The 19336-nt window shown below is 38.6% G+C and overlaps 1 protein-coding gene across 7 annotated transcripts in view; it reads left to right on the top strand.

Annotated features, from left to right (window-relative positions):
* LOC124165351 (CREB-regulated transcription coactivator 3-like) overlaps nt 1–8759 on the top strand; it is a 146399-nt gene extending 137640 nt beyond the window's left edge. For all 7 annotated transcript variants that reach the window (XM_046542714.1, XM_046542708.1, XM_046542709.1 and 4 more), the window contains one exon: nt 5241–8759. The gene's annotated coding sequence lies outside the window, so the exon portion shown is untranslated. The remainder of the gene's footprint in view (nt 1–5240) is intronic.
* The last annotated feature ends 10577 nt before the right edge of the window (nt 8760–19336 follow it).

The following is a 19336-nucleotide window of genomic DNA, read 5'->3' on the forward strand; positions in this document are numbered from 1 at the left end:
AGGCGAGTGCTGAATGGAGGGGGATAGCGGATCGTGGGAAATGCCCTAAGCCCCTAAGGTTGCTATCCCGCGGCACTGAGGTTCTCATGGTGGGGGGAATCGGGGATTTTCGGATTTTTTCACCAGACCATTTTCGGTTCCCCTCGTCGAACTCTTTTCTCTGCTAAAATCCACGAATTTGATGTAATTCGTCAACTTGCGTAAAACGGCGCAGCGAGCACTAAACAACTAGAGTTCTCTTCATTTTTCCGAGTCAACTACCAATGACGTGCGTGCGACAGTGTATGACGCGAAATTCAAAGTATTCGAGGTATTCGAGGCGGTACTTTTCGCATAACTATTCGAAACCTCGAATATCGAATACTTTCTAATATTCGAGGTATTCGAGTATTCGCGGATACTATTCGCACATCTCTACTAGAAATCTAAACAATTTTTACGTATTCTCCCAGCATTTGAGTTAAGAAAGTAGGGTAGGTATTAAAGTATTGCACACTAAAGTATGAGCGACACAGAGGTTCACTCCGATTATTCTGAATACGCCGCCGGGTCAGAAGACGGTTAGCCACCGCAGCTGACGGAAAGGTTTTTGGCACCGACGTCAACTACTGATTGCTACGTTTGCAGCAAGCTTAGCAACTCTTGCTCTCTTCAGGGCTCTGAATCTTCAGAGTCAAGGCATTAGAACCATTTATTGACTTTAACAACAATATTATTACATGGGTTTCATGACAGTGCCTCCTGTCAGCTGATTTCTGAACTCACCGGCTTCGACAGCTCTGTAACCAAAACTACTCGACTCAAATTTTGGAGTACTCGCACATCCCTAATATTATTCAATCAGAGATCCGAAGCACCTTTGACAGGATATAAGTGATGTAGGACTCGGCAAGCTGCTCAAAGTAAACGGTACAGATATCAGTTGTTCACACTAAACATGTTCTATCAATGTTTGGTGAGAATTATGCATTGTCTCTACCTACTATGATGTGAAAAATTCTATTTCTCTGAGAGAAATGTGTTTATCGGCCATAGTGTCTGTTGAGAATTGAATTTTTGCAGGTTGCACCTGTGCACAGGTGTACTCTGTTGGTCTCCACGTTGTAAATTAAGAACTATTTTCTTAAATATGATTTCCGAAGAAGGAAACCATGTTGACTACTGTTCAACGTGAGAGGGTACAGTGGAACCTTGTTGAACTGAGTACGGGCTCTTGCGAGACCCCCACCATTATGAGAGATAGCCGAGGCTCCATCAATAGGGTGGTTTCCTATTATTTTTTTATTCCCTAAATCGAAAGATTATTACTTCTGGAGTACGTACTTCACTTTTAGATTTTTAAATAACAATATCTATTTTTCGCGATTAAATGAAAAGTGAAAATTTTCAAGAGCGCGAAAACGCGACGGGTAAGTATGAATGCTGGGAAAAGCCCCTGTGACGTCATTCTGGTTCCCGCTGCTGCAAGTGAGGTGACCTTATGGTGAGGCTCTGAGCGCTGATACGATGCAGGCTACTAGCAGGTAGCAGAGTACCATGCTAGCTGGTAGTGCTTGGCTTAAATAAGGATTATTAATACCTTATCAAACGAAGAAAACTTTCCGACCTAAGGCAGTTTTAATAGGTGATTATTAAGAGATGTTTCCCTGAGCTCTGTGCCTCATGCATGCATTGGTAATCTCAGACGATGTAAAACTCGTGTCCTCTTGTGTAGAAACTCTGTCCCTGTGACGTCTAGTGGAGTGGCATCGCATGGGCGCCAATCTGGCCTTTTTCAAATTAGGATAAAATTGACCCTTGCCATTCGTCTAAACTGGTATTTCTAAAATCAAATAATTTGTATATTATGAATGCACTGATGGTGGGTAACGAATAGCAATCAATGCCTTTCATTTTCTTTGATGATGGAAACTACCCTATTGACCCTATAATTAGCATGTAAAAAATTCGTTTTTTTCGGGGCCCTTTTGGTGTTGGCATTTGCCATAGCGAGAGTTTCCATCACCGGAAAACCTTCACCAAAAGTCCCTAATTTCTGTAATTCCTAGCAATCTGTTAGAAATGAATTTAACATGGAGTGCTCAGTCTCAAATTCATGTAGCAAACTGTTGTTCAATAAATAAGGTCAGTGGAACCTCGTCAAAGAGAGTATGGGCTTTTGCGAGACCCCGCCATTACGAGAGATAGCAGGGGCACCCTACAATAAGCATGGACCCTATAATAAACATGGGAAAAAAATTCGTTTTTACGAGGCCCTTTTGGTGTTGGCACTCGCCATAGCGAGAGTTTACATCGCCGGAAAACCTTTACGAAGAGTCCCTAACCTCTGTAAAATATTGCGATTTTGTACAAATTAAGTTAAAATGGAGTGCTTAGTTTCAAATTCATGTAGTAAACTGTCGTTCGATAAAGAAGTAGTTCATTTTGGTGAAAATACTGTGGCATTGACATTGGCGAATGCTTGATCTTCTTTTGTTCTTCGGGCGGCAGAAAGCAGCCTTCAACATACCCCGTGCGTTCGTGAGTTGCGTGAATAGAAAGCATTTGATGGCTGACACCATGGCCAAAAATACCAAACACGTCGATGCAAGAGAATAATAGAGTATTAATAATAGAGTGGCGTTGTTAATTTATCTTCCTTTTCGCTATTTAAAAAAATCAAAAGCACCCAAGGAATGCAGACCATGAAGAGTTGGAAGGAACTTTGTGCGGGAGATTTTGCCTACTTCAATCTACAGGAACTTCTGGGAAAGGGGCTATGCTTAAACCTAAAGCGGAGTATTTTAGGGATAGATTGCGAATCGAGAACTTCACGAGTGCGAAAGGTTGATTATACTAATTCAAAGCACCAAAGTGTTATCTCCCGTCATAATTGCTGGTGATGCCTGCGGTGTGAACCCAAAGTCGTGGAAGAAAGGACTCCGATCTTAAGTATCTAAAGAAGTACTCCCTGCGTGATATAACGTAGACAAAATGGTACTCTTTTATAACCTACTCCTCGTCAAAACCCTTCCAGTGCGAGGTATATCTTGCATTGATGCTTCTAGGGGTAGGTAGTGTGCCTTAGCAATGGCATATGTGAAGAGCTGATGCTCCGCTTTTAGTTTATTTAATTAAAAATTTCTGCATTCCTTTTTCATGTTTCACAGTCACTATTGAGAATGTTATATCAATAAATTCATACTCGTAAGCAGTTTTGTTGGCCTTAGGGTCCTTCAGATGCATATGCCTTTCTGTCTCTTTGTCGCTTATATTACCCATGTGTGTTATATTCGTCACCGTTTCCTGCAGCTTGCTGTTATTTTACGTGAGTGACATCAGCATAATATCTGTGTAATATTTTTCGTGAAGTAATATCTCGTTAATATCTTTTATTTTATTACCAATTTTAATCCAAATCGTTTTTTTTTCAATGCCGTGGTATACTCAGTGTATTATATGGAATTTAGTATAAAACCTGGAACAATGCATGAAATTTTCTGCTTAGATTGGTTGGACACCCTGGAACGGTTTTCTGTGGTCCCTACGAAATTTACATGCGAAACTGCAGAAGTTCACAATTATTGACAAAGTCAGACCCGAGTCTTTTTTCATATGCATCGTAGAATGCTACGGAGGATGGCAAAGAGTGGGGGGGGGAGTACACCGTCCGTTTGATGGGGCATTAAACTGTGGCCCCCTGGGCACCATTCGTAGTAGGCTAATGCCGACGCCTGATTTCTATCCACCTTTCATCCTCTGATCCAAATCCCAAGCTAATCCATTCCTGATTTAAATATTTTTAAAAAATCAATTAAGAAATATTTTTCATGGTGGCAAAGAAGATAAGAAAGCAATCTATAAACATTCCAACTATAAAATTCTTAAAAAATAAATTAAAAAGGTTCCAGGAGCGAGGATCGAACTCGCCATTATTACTTTCATAGTTGACGGCTGTAACCATTGGGCTATCACTGTCAAATGGGAACCGTCATTCAATACAGGTTATGTACCGTAACTTCATTTTTTACAATCTTAAATTGCTTTTTTCTCGAATTTTATGAGAGGTGCGTCGTCTCACTTTGGCATATTGAATTTATAGCCATGATCTATCAAATTGGATAATTTGAGCTCAATTGGCCTCCAGACGACTGTGTATTCCCCTTGTCAGAAAAAAAGGCAAAATTTAACATAGTTTAGTACTTTTCGTGTTCAGTCGTAAGTTAATAATTCGTGACAACATAGATACCAGATAACGTCCTTACACCAATGCACTGCCATACAATATATGCCAGTATGGTGTATCTAATGAATTCTGTGGCCGATAGCCAAGATTCTTTTGTAGGAATAAAATTTTCTCCAATAATAGTATGGGTATAAAAATCTTTAAATATTGATAGAATGTGGGAATTGTGCATGACCTTTATCTTTGAAATTTTTGATAATAATTTGCAAGTTAACAAGAAGAATGTGTTCAATGTTAAAAAAATTTATTTGTTCTATTGATGAGGTCGTAGATGTATAAACTCTTCTCGGCATACCGCACCGGTAAGATTACGTAAGAGCACCAACGTTTGGGGTACCGACTGGTTACCCATTCTCACGGCTGCTGATAGAAAATTTGAAGCTCAGCAGAAAGAGGGGCCGGATTGGTCGAGCCGCGATTGTTGTCGCGTAGGACCGTGGACCAGCATAGACTTAGCTCTGGCAATCATAATTCTTTTTAGAGTTCTATTCCTAGAGCTTCTGATCGAATATCCAGTGTCTCTGTTGACATTTTTTTTCTCAAGTCTTATTTAAATAGCCTCTTTAGTTAAACGATCCCAAAATTCATTTGATCACCATAAAACTCTGGTGTCCTCCCACCTCATTTTATGGTCCTCATCCAGGCTATGCTCGACAATGGCTGATTTTTCCCGGTTGACCAAGTCGAAAATGCTTTTGAGGTGGTAGATGTAAATGAAGAGCTGTGTCAAGCCAGTCCTAGGTTTGAAGACCTGTGATGATGATGATGATTCAATAGTTTCTGGTGAAACATAATGGAGCTCCTTTGTTATAGTTTAGTAAGGATATTAAGTGGGGGGTTCCACAATTATGTATTGATGTGACGGCTTTCGAAACTAATTATCATCATCAGATAATTATTATAGTTATTATTTTCATGTACAGTAAGTCAAGAGTGATGGACCAAATGGGGATGAAAGTGGGTAGGTGGAGATTATTCATGATGTGGTTGTAATTATCAATTCTACTCGTTTCAGGTGAAATGTGTGCATAGCAAAGCCCTGCCCCTCTCATTCTCTCTCCCCCTCCCACGTCGCAAGAGGGCATTCGAAGGAAAAGACCTCGTCGTTGGGAACTTCCGTGGTGATAGTGGTGGTGGTGGCGGCAGCAGAGGCTGTGCTTTTTACGTTTGAGCCTCATCTCCCCGTTGTCATGAAGACCTGTCAATGAAAAGGCTTCCATTGAGTGATAATGGTCCCGCAACTCAATCGCAATCAAGTCCTCCAGCTTGTACGGCACAAAGGCTTTGTGGATTGGTGGGACACGGACTTCAATTCATTTCTCTTTTTGACTGCCTTGCCACTGTCGTGCTCTCTCTCTCTCGCTTTCGTCTCACTCGATCGGGAGTGTGATGACTCTTTGAACTAGTCCACCACATTCTGCCTTAAATACTACTGTGTGGCAGATTTTACTCTTGCACTTAACGAGGGGGCTAACATGTATGATTGTTGCCTTACCTCAATTCATGACACCATTTGTCCTCTTTTTAGTGTTGGTAAATATATACACACACATATACATGCATATATAGTCCATGGTGATTTTTGTAATGTAAATTTATTGACGTACCTGGACAGTTTGGGGTCATCTGCCTTTTAAAATGTGATCATGGTAAGTTGTACTCACCATTTGCCCCATTTTTTATAATATAGTTGTCTTCCTGTCCGTGAAAAACTTTTCTTTTTTTTATAAAAATAATTTCATTTATCATGTAAATGCTTTTCCTTTTTGTATCTTATTCACACCATCATTGTTAAGATTTGTTTTCTATGTGAAATAGCTTACAATTTGATTGTGACCTTTCATTGACAATGTTAATTAAGCTATGGTTAACTGAAACTCAATTGAGTTGGGAGTTCAAGATTTTATCTACAAAAGGAATTCTATGTAAATGAATACTAACTGTAGTTGTGATATCACGTAGTCCATTTAAAAGAATTTAATATTAGTAGAATCACCAAAATATTTTTTCCCAAGAGTTAAATAAATCCTTAAAAAAATATATTATGCCTTGTATAATGGTTAAAAGCATGGATTCCATTGTAGTGATTTTATTGTTGTCGTGATTTTTAACATTACTGCGACTCTAGGTGCATTTTGGGATGGAAGTAAAATTGTGGAGCCCCTGACAAAAGTAATCAGTTACTGGAACCATATATTATAGTTCAGCTTTCATGACAGGGCTGAAATGAGCTACCAAAATGAGCAGTTATCAATATTTTCTTGTCACATGATAATATTGTATCAGATTCTGCTAGTAGTCTAAAGATAAAATCTTATTTTTTCATCTTTACGAACCTTGTCACACATTTTAATCAAGCGCTTCTCCGAGAAATCTACGTATATTTTGTGGCCAACACTTTGAAAATATCTCATTATTAGATAGGAAATATTTATCTTGAGGAATCTGTTCAAAATTTAAAACTTTTATGGAGGACCAAAGATTGAATCTTTAAGAATAACTGTATTCTCTAATTCTGGGTGGCTATATGATTCAAGGCTGCATAAACTTGCTTTCTCTCACGTACTGTCTCTCTTGAACTCATAGTATTTGAATAATGTCGTAAGCTGTAATGGATGTGTCCTATTTGTCATCAAGAGAATAATCTGTAAGTCGTTTAAATTTGGTAAAATCCCACATCTCCTGACTTTCCTCTTAGATTTGAGGTGTAATGATTTTGAACTTCATTTGATACACTAGCCCGTACATAATTTCAGAGCCATTTGATCCAGAGTGTGGAGTATATTTTGTGAGTTCCCAGTATGCACACATCTAACGGAAAATGATGCTACATACTTAGTGAGAATGAGCGAAAGAGAGAGAGGGGGAGGGTCTTACCAAAAAATAGAATAAACCTTCAATGACTGATGACTCATACTGCTTTGTTCTCATGCTCTTGACATTGCTTACAAGGGAACGGATCATTAAAAAAAGAGATTGAATTCATGCAGAAGTCACAACTACGGTTGCCTAAGGTGGTATACTGGTGTATGTCACAAAATCTGTATGGGTTTCTTGTTTCAAGAGTCATGTGCAATAGTAAATAGAACTGTTAAAATGAAGAACGCACAATTTAAAAAGATTTATGATAATTAGGGCTTTTACATAGTCTTCAAGTTTTAAACTGATACATAGTTGTGTGAATGGATGGCCTGGAGTGAAATGATTGACGATACCGAAGGCTTTACGTTTGTTTCATTCTGGGGAAAAAATTTTAATTTTCTGTTGATGCATCGATTTCAATTATGAATTGTGTTATGGATGGTAATTTGATAATCGCTAAAAACAAGACATATTTTCAATCTCTGTCTAGTATATCAGTTGGAAGTTCTGTTGACACATATTTGCTGCATTGTTGTGTTGTTCAAATTTTATGTACATATGAGAAAGTAAACAATGAAATGTACCTATCTTCCTTCTGGGCCAATGTGTTTGTAAACTGACAAGTGCAATGCAAGAATGTGCGGGTTACGAAGTGAACGATAGTCATCCTTGTTGGTCAAAAGACAAATCTTTTTACCTGTAAATAATAGTTGTACAATGCTGTAAAATTTGTATAGTTAATAAGTTGTGTTTAACTTTGATATCTAGTGTGCTTGTTGAATCCAATTTTTTTTTACTTGTGTCACAAATTCATTTACATGAGGGCTTGTGCAACCATAAAGGGGCCACATAGATGTAGACACATAGATATTATCATATTCATACATTGACACGTGTCTTGAATTTTTATTTTTGAAGATACGTGTGTGCCAGTACAAAAGTTGTTTTATGAAATCAGTTTTTTTTATGAATAGGGTATTAAATTCTATGGAGAAGAGTGACATGCATCTGAGTAGTTATTGTGTACATGTTTCATTTAATCTAAGGAATGTGTTAATGCTTTCTTAAAAAGAACTATATATTTTAAGAGACTGTTCTGGCATGATGCTTGTGTGCGTGTGGACGTGTGCAATGGAAGGAATGTATAAGGAGGAGGTTATGGATGCCAGAAAAGCTGAACTGGGCATCGCATATCAAAAATTTACCAGTTTTTCTGCAAATGTTTAAACCGAGGTTGGTGAATTTTTTCTCACTGTAAAATGTTTTGTTATTACTATGGTTACGATTGTTTCCGATCATTTGTGTGCCTCCTTCACTTCCTCACACATTACTTAAGGTGCTGTCCCAAATTGTTGAACATTAAGAAAAGTGTGAATGCACAATTTTCAATTATACACAGTATATACATATATATGAATTTGATTGTTACAGATCTTTAATTTATTTAAACTCCTTTTTACTTAAAGATTGTTGAAATTTATCTCACTAAAGCATCCCAAGTGTTGATCATGCATGTCAGTGTATTTTGCCATGAAAGAAATTATCTCATCATGTGAATTCATTTTTTCTTGTACAATATTTGTTGTCAGTGCTGCTCATCATTATAGGAAATTGCCTTTTTATCGAAGGAATTACTATACTGCAATTTTAATTAAATGATTTTTCTGGTAAAGTGTTCATTTTTATTTTCTTTGCTGTCCCCTTCATTTACATTTACTAGTAGATTACAGTTGTACATATCAACATTTGGGCAAATAATACAACTCATGTATAAGTTGCCTCCTTTGTACATGTTGATTTGTTTGGTGAAAATATTTTTTGTAGAGTAAGACACCTTGGTGATCTCCATGGTCAACTCTTCATTTGTATCAAAAAGATAACTCATTTTTTTTAAGTTGATTTTTTGCACATGTAGTTGCTGAACTACTTGGTTGATGTCAAGCAAGTGCATTAGTTCATGCATTATCTTTTTATGTTATTTGCAAATTTTGTCTGGTCCCAGCCCATATGAAAAATGTTCCTCTTGTTATTTTTTTCATTAAATTTTGGCTTATTTAGATAGTCCCTTCAAATTTAAAAAATAGATAGGATTTTGAAATGAATATCCTATCCTTTCGCTATAAAAAGCAGCAAGGGATGTGGCTTAGACCAAACATTAAACTAGGGAAACAAGAACTTAATGGGCAGTTATATAATGTCAGGTTAGAGCTCACCAGAACACAACACTGTCACTATCTTGAGAATATTTGAAAGATAAAGGTCTGAAAAGTAGTGTGTAATAATATTTATCGAAGCAAATGACTTTAAGTGGAAGACAGATTCATTCCTGTGATCGAATGAAGATGAAATTGATACCCTAAGATATCATATCTGTAATGCAGCATCCATGCTCCAACGACCATGCCTTCTGTAAATTAGGCAAGCTCAAAGGATCTGTTTATGCTATTAAACCTTCCTTTGATACATCCCCTCGTCAAGGAAAGGCATCATTGGTATCATATCACAGTTGAGACCATGGTCCTTATACACTGGTTGCTAATCTCCTGACATATTCCGGCTCGGGAGTGTTGCCTGAGATTCCGCTTTCACACCTCAAACGCCTCCCCTCAAACACAACTATGGGCACAGTGCACTGTCACTCGGGGAAATATGGAACTAACTGCGCTGTCGAAAGCATATACCGCCGCCGACAGTGCAGTTAGTTCCATATTTCCCCTAGTGACAGCGCACTGTGCCCATAGTTGTGTTTGAGGGGTGAAAGCGGAATCTCAGGCAACACTCCCAAGCCGGAGATTAGTAACCAGCATATAAGGGCCATGGCTGAGACACTGGAATCATTTTATGAGTGGTCTTTTAACCATCCCCTGCAAAGGAGGCTACTTAATGTTTTTCACCTGGAAAATCTCTATTTTTCTACCGTTGAGGCTGTTGTACAGCTTCAAAATGTTTTCCAATTGATCCCTTCTTGAGCTCTTCTGCTAGTGAAATTTTATTTTCATTGATAGCATCATCTTTTGAACCATTTCTCAAAGTGTATCAAATGCTGAAGTCTTCTCATTCCCTTGTGGTGACATTGAGGATCATCTCAAAGAGTTGTGTGGGTTGTGTGGGAAGTCAGACGACCTGAACAAAGCAAGGCATGCTACCAGCTTAACTATATTGATGTTGATGGTGATTGAAACTGTCCAAATCAATATGGTTGTTGGGCCCAGTGGCACAGTGAGGGGGGGATTTTGGCGGTTAAAACCCCCAGATCTCTAAGAAATATTTAAGTTTATTCCTTTTTACTTTAAAATTGGATTGATATCGCTAATAGAATAGTGTAAGGATTAATAAAATATCCCTCAGAAAGCGGTAATACTCACAATTTTGAACCGTTTATCTTATAATTCCGCAATTTATTAATCTCGCACCTACCGCTTATCCTGGTGGGTATTCCATAATCCCACACACCCCGGTATTAATTGCACTTAAACCCTCACCCCCCCCCAGCCTTAATTCCTAGCTGCGCCCCTGGTTGGGCCAACCATTGCTCTCCAATATGCCAGAGTGAAGAACATCGAAGTGGATTTAGGATGGAATTTAAAAAGTGTTTGGTTTTCTTTTTAAAGAAAATAGTTGAGACAAGCACAAATTTACCAAAGGAGCGTCATGTCTGGATCTTAACAAAATGTCTTAAAAAACTTAAGTGGTGCAGAAGAGTCTGGTAGAGACTCATTCTGTGCTAACCAACTTAACAAATGAGAGGACTTTAACAATGTATGGGCATCTGTTAAATTATCCTGACACATTAATACCTTTGTCGAAAGTGAGATCTCTGTGAACAAAAACATGATACGTAGTTGAGAATCCACATGAACACTCATTGCTCTGAGAAAGGTTTCGGATGGGATTTTTCATACGGAAGTGGAGCGTGTGGAAGTTGATCAGATGTGTGCATGGAGCAAGTGCCAGATATGGAGATTCGCTACTCAAGAGGAAAGAAACGGAAATGACTGAGACGAGAAGATTAGAGAGAAGAAGAGAATAGGAAGAATATGAGCCTAATAAGTGAAAGCGGAGTATTAAGTCCTGAAATAAAAAAAATGGGAAGAAGTACAGGTAGAAATGAAAATCTATGCCTTGTACTTACACAATATAGTGGTTTTCTATTATTTTTTTATTGCCTAAATTGAAAGATCCTGGAGTATATATTTCACGCTTTAAGATTTTTAAATGACGATATCTATTTTTCATCATTAAATCAAAAGTGAAAATTTTCAAGCGCCTGTAAACGGCACGGCTAAGTATGAATGCTGGGAAAAGCCCATGTGACGTCATTCTGGTTCCCACTCTCGCCATGTGAGGTGACCTTGGGGCGAAGATATATGCACGGCTGTGATGCAGGCTGCTTGCAGGTAGTGCTTGGCTTAAATAAGGATTATTAATACCTTATCAGACGAAGGAAACTTTACAACCATAGGCAATTTTAATAGGTGATTATTAATACATAAATGTTTCCCTGAGCTCTGTGCCTCATGCATGCATTTGGTAGTCTCAGACAATGTAAAACTCCTATCTACTCGTATAGAGTATAGGTCCCTGTGACGTCACATGGAGTGGCATCACATGGGCGCCAATCTTGCCTTTTTCAAATGAGGTTAAAATTGACCATTAACATTCGTCTGAACTGGGATTTCTAAAACTAAATAATTTGTTTATTATGAATACAGTAATGGTGGGTAACGAATCGCAATCAATGCCTTTTGTTTTCTTTGATGAAGGAAACTACCCTATTATCAGGTGTTACCTGAATTATTAATTTATGGCCATTTAATGTAATACAGCAATAATTTCACACAAAGTTTCAAGATAAAGGATCGATTGACATATTTATCTTTTTTCTGTCTGTTCTCTTTCACTTTTAACAATTTAACCAATTTATCAGATGTTACATTTGGGACCAATATGTTTCTTTCTGACTATGTGCTGAGGTCAGGTCTGCGATCTCCAAGGGGTCCCAAACAAAGTGCCCCCACAACACTTGCGTCCTTATGAAGAGTAGTTATATGAAAGGTGTAATTAGTAAAGAATCAGATTACTGGAACCAAATTATTTTTTGCAATCATAAAATTCTAAGCTTTCATTAATTTGCTTTATTTTCTACACACTCAGAGTAAAAAGGTCGCATAAATATGTATGTATAAAATTAAGGAGCCTAAATAAATATGAGAACCTGATTTTTTTGAAAGGGTCATTTGAAAAGCTTATTTCAGAGGTTTTTTTTAGATTTGTATTACTAAATTTTACAAGCTGTGAAATTCTCACTTTTTACAGTATTTTTTCTGATGAAATTGCTATTTTTTTACTTTTATTTACTTTTTAATTCTTTACTTTTTAATTTACTTAGCCATAATAGTGTCAAAATCCATTTCCGGGCATGAAATTTCCTAAAATGTTTGGGGGGAGGGCACCATCTTGAGGCCCAGCCGGCGGGCCCGAATCACCCCAGACTGTCCCTGATGACTACTTGTATGGGTTGGATGTTGATGGCAGCTATGAAGATAATTGTGGAAGCATTCAAAAGAAGACACGCTACAAATAAATGATGAATTGAGGGGGATTAGGAATAATGCTGTGCTTAACCTCGCTTCAATGAAGTAAACGAAAGTAAATACAACCACGTTTATTGGATGCAAGTTGATAGAGATCAGTTTCAATCAATTCACTGCTGATCTCATCATCGCGGAAGGAAGTCTTTCTATTCTATGCTATTCTGTGAGCATCCTTTTGGTTGCTGTTCTGCGAGCGTCTCTCTTGCGGCACCTTCTTGGTGCTAGGCTCATGTGGCATAGACCCATGTGGCATCAACAGGGACCTCAGGGCCCCAGGGCAATGACCTCAGCCAGGTGGCTGTATGTATTTGGTGGTGGTACTTGAAACTAAAAGCTCCTCCATAATGAAGATCAAACTGATTGACACAGTTAGCAAAGAGGAAGTCCTAAGAAAGATGAGAAAAAGAAGTTCGGTGAAGGACCTCAAATCTGGATTCCAGAAACCAGGGAAAACCAGAAATACGGAACTTCTGAAAATTCCTCTGCATAGTGTTTCAGCTTACCACCTTGTGGCACCACTCTCCGAGCCTTGTTCTGGGAAGAGTAGGAAGTCAGCACACACTATGCATATAGGCAGGGACTGAGAGGGAGGGATCTCAAACATCGAGCACAAGAGCCTAAATTCATTTATAAATTAATTAATTTACAAAATATACCATGAAGACCAGAAATCTATAAACCCTTTGGTCCCAAGATTTCCGGATTTGAGGTCATCAACTGTATAGTGTCACGCTAGCCTTTAGAAGGAAGTGGAGAAAATCAGTTTGACACACAATAAAAGGTCTCATGAATGCAATTAGAGACAAGTGGATTGGAAGAATAGGAATTGCAGGAAGACCCTGAATTTCATTCCATTTATGTATGGGATAACCCATTAACCATATTCTTACATATAATTTCACATATGATAGACAATAGAAAATAATGAACACATATAATAAACCCATTAAAAAATAAATAATAAAAAATCTATACATGATTGCTCATCAATGAATTAAATATTGTGGTGGATACAATAATATAAAATTTAATGCATAAATATGTTCTCATAGTATAATTTATAAATTGAGTTCATCTTTGCCACAACCCAGTGAGAAATGGGTGGTGGAATCCACGTGGAACCCATGTGGAGAATTAACGTGGATACCACGTGTTTTAGGTCGTGGAATCAACGTGGAACCCACGTGGAAATTTGGTGGAAAAATTAAAACAGCAGTAGGTGCTGTCCTAAAACCATTAAAACCTCAACCACTCTATATCTAAACCTTCTACAGTCGGATCCGGATTTAACGTCTTCGCATTTAACGTTTTTCCGCATTTAGCGTTTATTTTTTTGGGTCCCGATTCATTCCCTATTAGGACAATGTAAAAATTGTCCGTATTTAGTGTTTCCGCATTTTGCGTTTTTCCGCATTTATGGTCGTAAAAATTTGTCCCGCTCAAGATATTTTTGCTCGATTTAACGTTTTTTCATGACGGTTCATCCAAATCTTCCAATTTATGCTCATCAACAAGAACAGTCTCATGAAAGTTTACCAAGAGTCGATAGAATCTACCGGGGAACGCTTCTTCAACTGCTTTCTTCCGCGAGCGCAGCGCTGCGACCTTCAACTCGCAAGCTGGGTGATTTGTCTTCTCGTAATGTTTCGCTCCCCTTCTGATCCAAAGACCAGGCACTTTTTGTATCAGATCCGATCTAATGGAGCAAAGTCATCCTTTAATAACCCTCGAACTACCTTATCCTTCACTTCTTGAACTTGACTTCGATGATACGTGACGACTGATGACACGATCGTTATTCAACTCGAGTTATCCTCCGAGGGCCGCTACAATAATGTTTTCTCGTACCTAATGTTTTCAATTGATGGCTTATGCCCCTTTCAACTCTACTCCCTACGGGCAGTCCATTATTAGCCCAATATTTTTTTCAGTCGGCTACTTTCTCTTTTCAAAAGAGGAGGCCCAATATCAATTGCGCAGTTCACTAGAAGATTCTTTCTGTAATCCATTCCAAGGTCAGTTTCCACGGAGGAACAGCGAAAGAGCAGAGGAAGCGTTTCCCCTGTCATGACCGTGAGTTAGAGCATTCTTTCCATGCGGAACAACATTATTTTACATCGTAATTTACATATCCCGGAGCCAATTTACCGACATGCGGCTGATTGATATCGATGTCGATTCAAAAATATCTATCTGGTGCTAATTAATGTCAAAAGAGAATGACAATCGGAGTTTTGACGAACTATCACGGTCCATGACTCAAAATAAATCGCTCATACTGGAAAAAAAAATCACCGCATACTCACGGTAGAATAGATGAGCGCGGAAAAATACGAAAATCCGGCAGGTATCCCTTGGTGGTTGACTTCGACATCATAACCCTGACGAAATTGCCAAACTCCAGAGGCACTGACAATTTTTCTGATGAAATCCAGTTTTGTGGAAGATTAAAGTTGGTTCCATTCGACCTGCATGAGGCCGCGGATATATGACAACGAATCTGGTGCCATCATCGAGTTGAATCACCATCGACTTGTACGCATACTAGAAATAAGATTCTCCTTTTTTGGATGACCTCGAAATCCAAAATGTGCGCACGGGAGGCTTTTTAAAGGCTCATAAATCCCTCTTTTCGCCGAGGCAACAGAAAACGCTAAGTTGGTATAATTCCAGAAAATCTCCCTTTTACTAGATATTCGGTAGTTTAGATTTCGGGATTAGCGATCTTCTGCTGTCCCTTTATTTCACTCATCTTTATAGATGCAATGACGATTTTTCGAGTACCTACTTACACCTTTTCTTATTATATTAGAAATGCTATAGTCACCTACATGTCACTTTTACAGAAAAAAATTTAAAATTTCATCGAGACCACTGAAATGTACGTAAAAATGGAGTCACTAATGTCCATAATAATATTCCGTGTGGGAATGCTTTTCAGTTGATGCATATTAAAATTTTCTTAAAATATTTCTTTAAAACAATAGGGTGGTTTCCTATTATTTTTTATTGCCTAAATCGAAAGATTATTACACCTGGAGTACGTATTTCACGCATTTAGATTTTTAAATGACGATATCTATTTTTCGCGATTAAATGAAAAGTGAAAATTTTCAAGCGCGCGAAAACGCGATGCGTAAGTATGAATGCCGGGAAATCTCTCCGTGAGACTTATTTCTGGTTCCCGCTGCCCCCCTGTGAGGTGACCTTGAGGCGAGGCTTAGCGCTGATACGACGCAGGCTGCTAGCGGGTAGCTGAGTACCCTGCTGGCTGGTAGCGCTTGTCTTAAATAAGGATTATTAATACCTTATCAAATGAAGAAAACTTTCCGACCTTAGCCAGTTTTAATAAGTGATTATTAAGACATGTTTCCCTGAGCTCTACGCCTCATGCATGCATTGGTAACCTCAGACGATGTATAACTCCCATCTTCTCGTATAGAAACTAAGTCCCTGTGACGTCACGTGGAGTGGCATCGCATGGGCGCCAATCTTCAAATGAGGATAAAAATGGACCATTGCCATTCGTCTGAACCGCTATTTCTAAAACGAAATAATTTGTATATTTTGAATACACTAATGGTGGGTAACGAATCGCAATCAATGCTTTTTGTTTTCTTTGATGAAGGAAACTACCCTTTTGTCATCCTCTAATTACTTATTTTTACTACCCATTTTTTTTAGCTGATTCCTGAAAAGTATTATCCAACCTTCATAGGGCTGAAAACACTTAATCAATGAATTTTTTGCTGCATGTAGCACCTTTTAGGTACGTAAAATAATTCTTATTATTCATAAAAAGCCATTTCAATCATTACAGACCCTAAAACCTGAAAAAATGGCAGGTCCGCATTTAGTGTTTTTCCGCATTTAGTGTTTTAAAGTTTGTCCCCCCTGAAAAACCTTAAATCAGGATTCTACTGTATATATGTGTCTACGATTTTTCATGTGCTCTCATGGCTGCCTTTCCACGAATTATATAAAAATAGAATGTGCGATACATTTTCACATAACTAGCGTGGTTTCAGGATGATAAATGACGCAATGTCACCAGAGAGTTAAGTTCCACAAATTAGAAATTCTGTTTAACATTTTATGATAATCACCACAAATCCACTTGAAATCAACGTGGATTCCACGTGGGTCCAACCACTCAATATCCACCACCACCAAATATCCACCACTCAACGTGGATTCCACGTGGGTTCCACGTGGATTCCACCACCCATTTCTCACTGGGAAGTGACTTTGAAATGTCTATAGAGACGTAGAGAAATCATAACTTTGGCAGAGTTTATTAAAATTCCTCATCATTCTGGATAATAGGGAGTTAAAGGTACAATTTGCTCTGTGGTAATTAACAACAAATGGGTGTCGATTTCTAGAACTATGGCGAACAAGATGAAAGGTGCAGAGGAGAAATAATCAAGAATGAAAAAGAGAGGACATGCGTAAATAATTTAACCCTTTCGAGATGGTGGGGTTCTCACCATAGCATGACTGCTGTACTGAGACCCGAGAGATTCTTCCATCCCCTCCATATGGAGCATTTTTGCAGGAAATTTGTGAAGAAGGGCGTGTCGCTGATAATCACACACTCTCAGCACCAAGCTTTTTCGACCCCTCATAGTGGGGACTCTGCATTATCTCAGACTCCGAGGGTAGTTGGGTTCCCTCGTTTGAGGGTTTGTAAACCTACCAGTGGCATTGGTTTGCGGTCAATCATGCTTTGTTTATGAGAGGATTGTGTTTGAGAGGGTCAATTTCTATTCTATTCTATATGAATTAGCTATATGGATAATTGTTGCTTGAACGAAAATTGCAGACTTTGAATTGAATTCCTCATTTTATTCTGAGAATTGTCAAATTTTGAGCGAAGCTCTACCGTCAGTATTAATGCATTTAATGCAGCAACAATTTCCATGTTGATGTTAATACAGAATTCGAGATTTAAGTTAATATTTATCGTAGAATTTCGTTTATAAATTGTAAACGCTGCTAAAAAGACAAATAATTCAATTCTAAGTTTATATTTTTTGAGAAAGGAATAAATATTTATTTTGCAAAATATCTGGATAAATAATTATATGAATGCAGTCCCTTACCGCTGAGAGGGTCAATATAAGACGAGGGGTCCGGGTACCTGCTCCCGGATTTCGAGGGTAAAGCCTAAGCCCTGCAGTGTTAGGTCCCAAAATGAAGACGTTGCACATCATAAAATCCAGACCATCATATAATGGGGAGAGCTAGGAAACATATATTCGGCATTTGTTCACATACAAAGGAAAATCTCCAACGAAAATATGCTACTTCCGTCTCCCAGTTCTAGAAACGTCCAGATGCATATTTTCATCTTTAGAAGGGAAAAGGTTAAAGTGGTTAACTGATGAGAGAGTTACGTGGGGAGCTCTATCCACCTGTTGCTAGATTAGGAATAGTGCCCAGCCATTAGTGAAGATATTTCAGTGGTTCAAAATCCTTTTTATCTTGGCCAATGTTTTAGTTAAGTTAAATGTGTATTTCTTAGATCCATAGGTGTAATGTACATATAGAAGAAAATCAATCTAATACATATTGTATTTTATCAGTGAATTGATACGGAGGTGATTGATCTCCTTGATATCTCCCTCTTCACTACAATATTGTCTTGGAAATACCCCAGAGAGGATGGCAGATTCTAGATTTATGAAAATAAATCAATGTGGGTGCATTCAGGAGAAGTGAGTGCTCAGAGCATGGGCATACCCAGCGAGGGACAGGAGGGCGCAGCTGCCTCCCCCCTACCTAGAAGCAAAAATCGCAAATGCCTTTAAGGAAAATAATACTTTTTAAGATAATAATTTGAAAAACTAATAAAAAGCTGTTACATTTTCCTTAAAATGTTGATATCATTCAACTTTTCCATGCTTAAATCTTACCTACAACTTGAACAACCATGGCTTGCCCCCCCCCCCCCCCAGTTTTGATCCTGCAGGTACGCCCTTGGCTCAGAGAACTACCACAACAGCTAAGGATTTTCCCCCTGAATGCAACCGCTATGTAGCAGCTCAGGGTAAGCACTCAGTCATTTATATCGGAGCGGTCTATTTGGCCAACTACTTGCCTGCACACTCGTTGTTGATTGGTGGGAGCTCCTCGATGTTGCCAATGGTGTGTTTCGAGAGCCTCTATATGTAGTGCCCAATCTCTTTTTCATCCATTCAAGGAGGCTGAGAACATGCTTTTTAGCAGTCTGCTCCCGTGGCGAGCAAGAGCTCTGAGCGCCCGCCCTCCTCGGAGGCACCCAATGATGGTGAGTTGCATTCAGAGTACATACTTGGGTAGTTTCCTATTATTTTATTATTGCCTAAATCGAAAGATCCTGGAGTGCATATTTCACGCTTATAGATTTTTAAATGACGATATCTATTTTTCGCAGCTAAATGAAAAGTGAAAATTTTCAAGCGCGCGAAAATAAGACAGCTAAGTATGAATGCTGGGAAAAGCCCACGTGACGTCTGGCTGCTGCTGTGTGAGGCCACCTGGGTACGAGGCTATGAACGCCGCTACGATGCAGGCTGCTTGCTGCCGAGCATGGCGGTAGTGTAGAGTACCCTGCTTGCAGGTAGGGCTTGGCTTAAATAAGGATTATCAGATGAAGAAAGCTTTCCGACCA

Source organism: Ischnura elegans, chromosome 9 (genome assembly GCF_921293095.1).
Source record: "Ischnura elegans chromosome 9, ioIscEleg1.1, whole genome shotgun sequence".
Taxonomy (NCBI): Eukaryota; Metazoa; Arthropoda; class Insecta; order Odonata; family Coenagrionidae; genus Ischnura; species Ischnura elegans.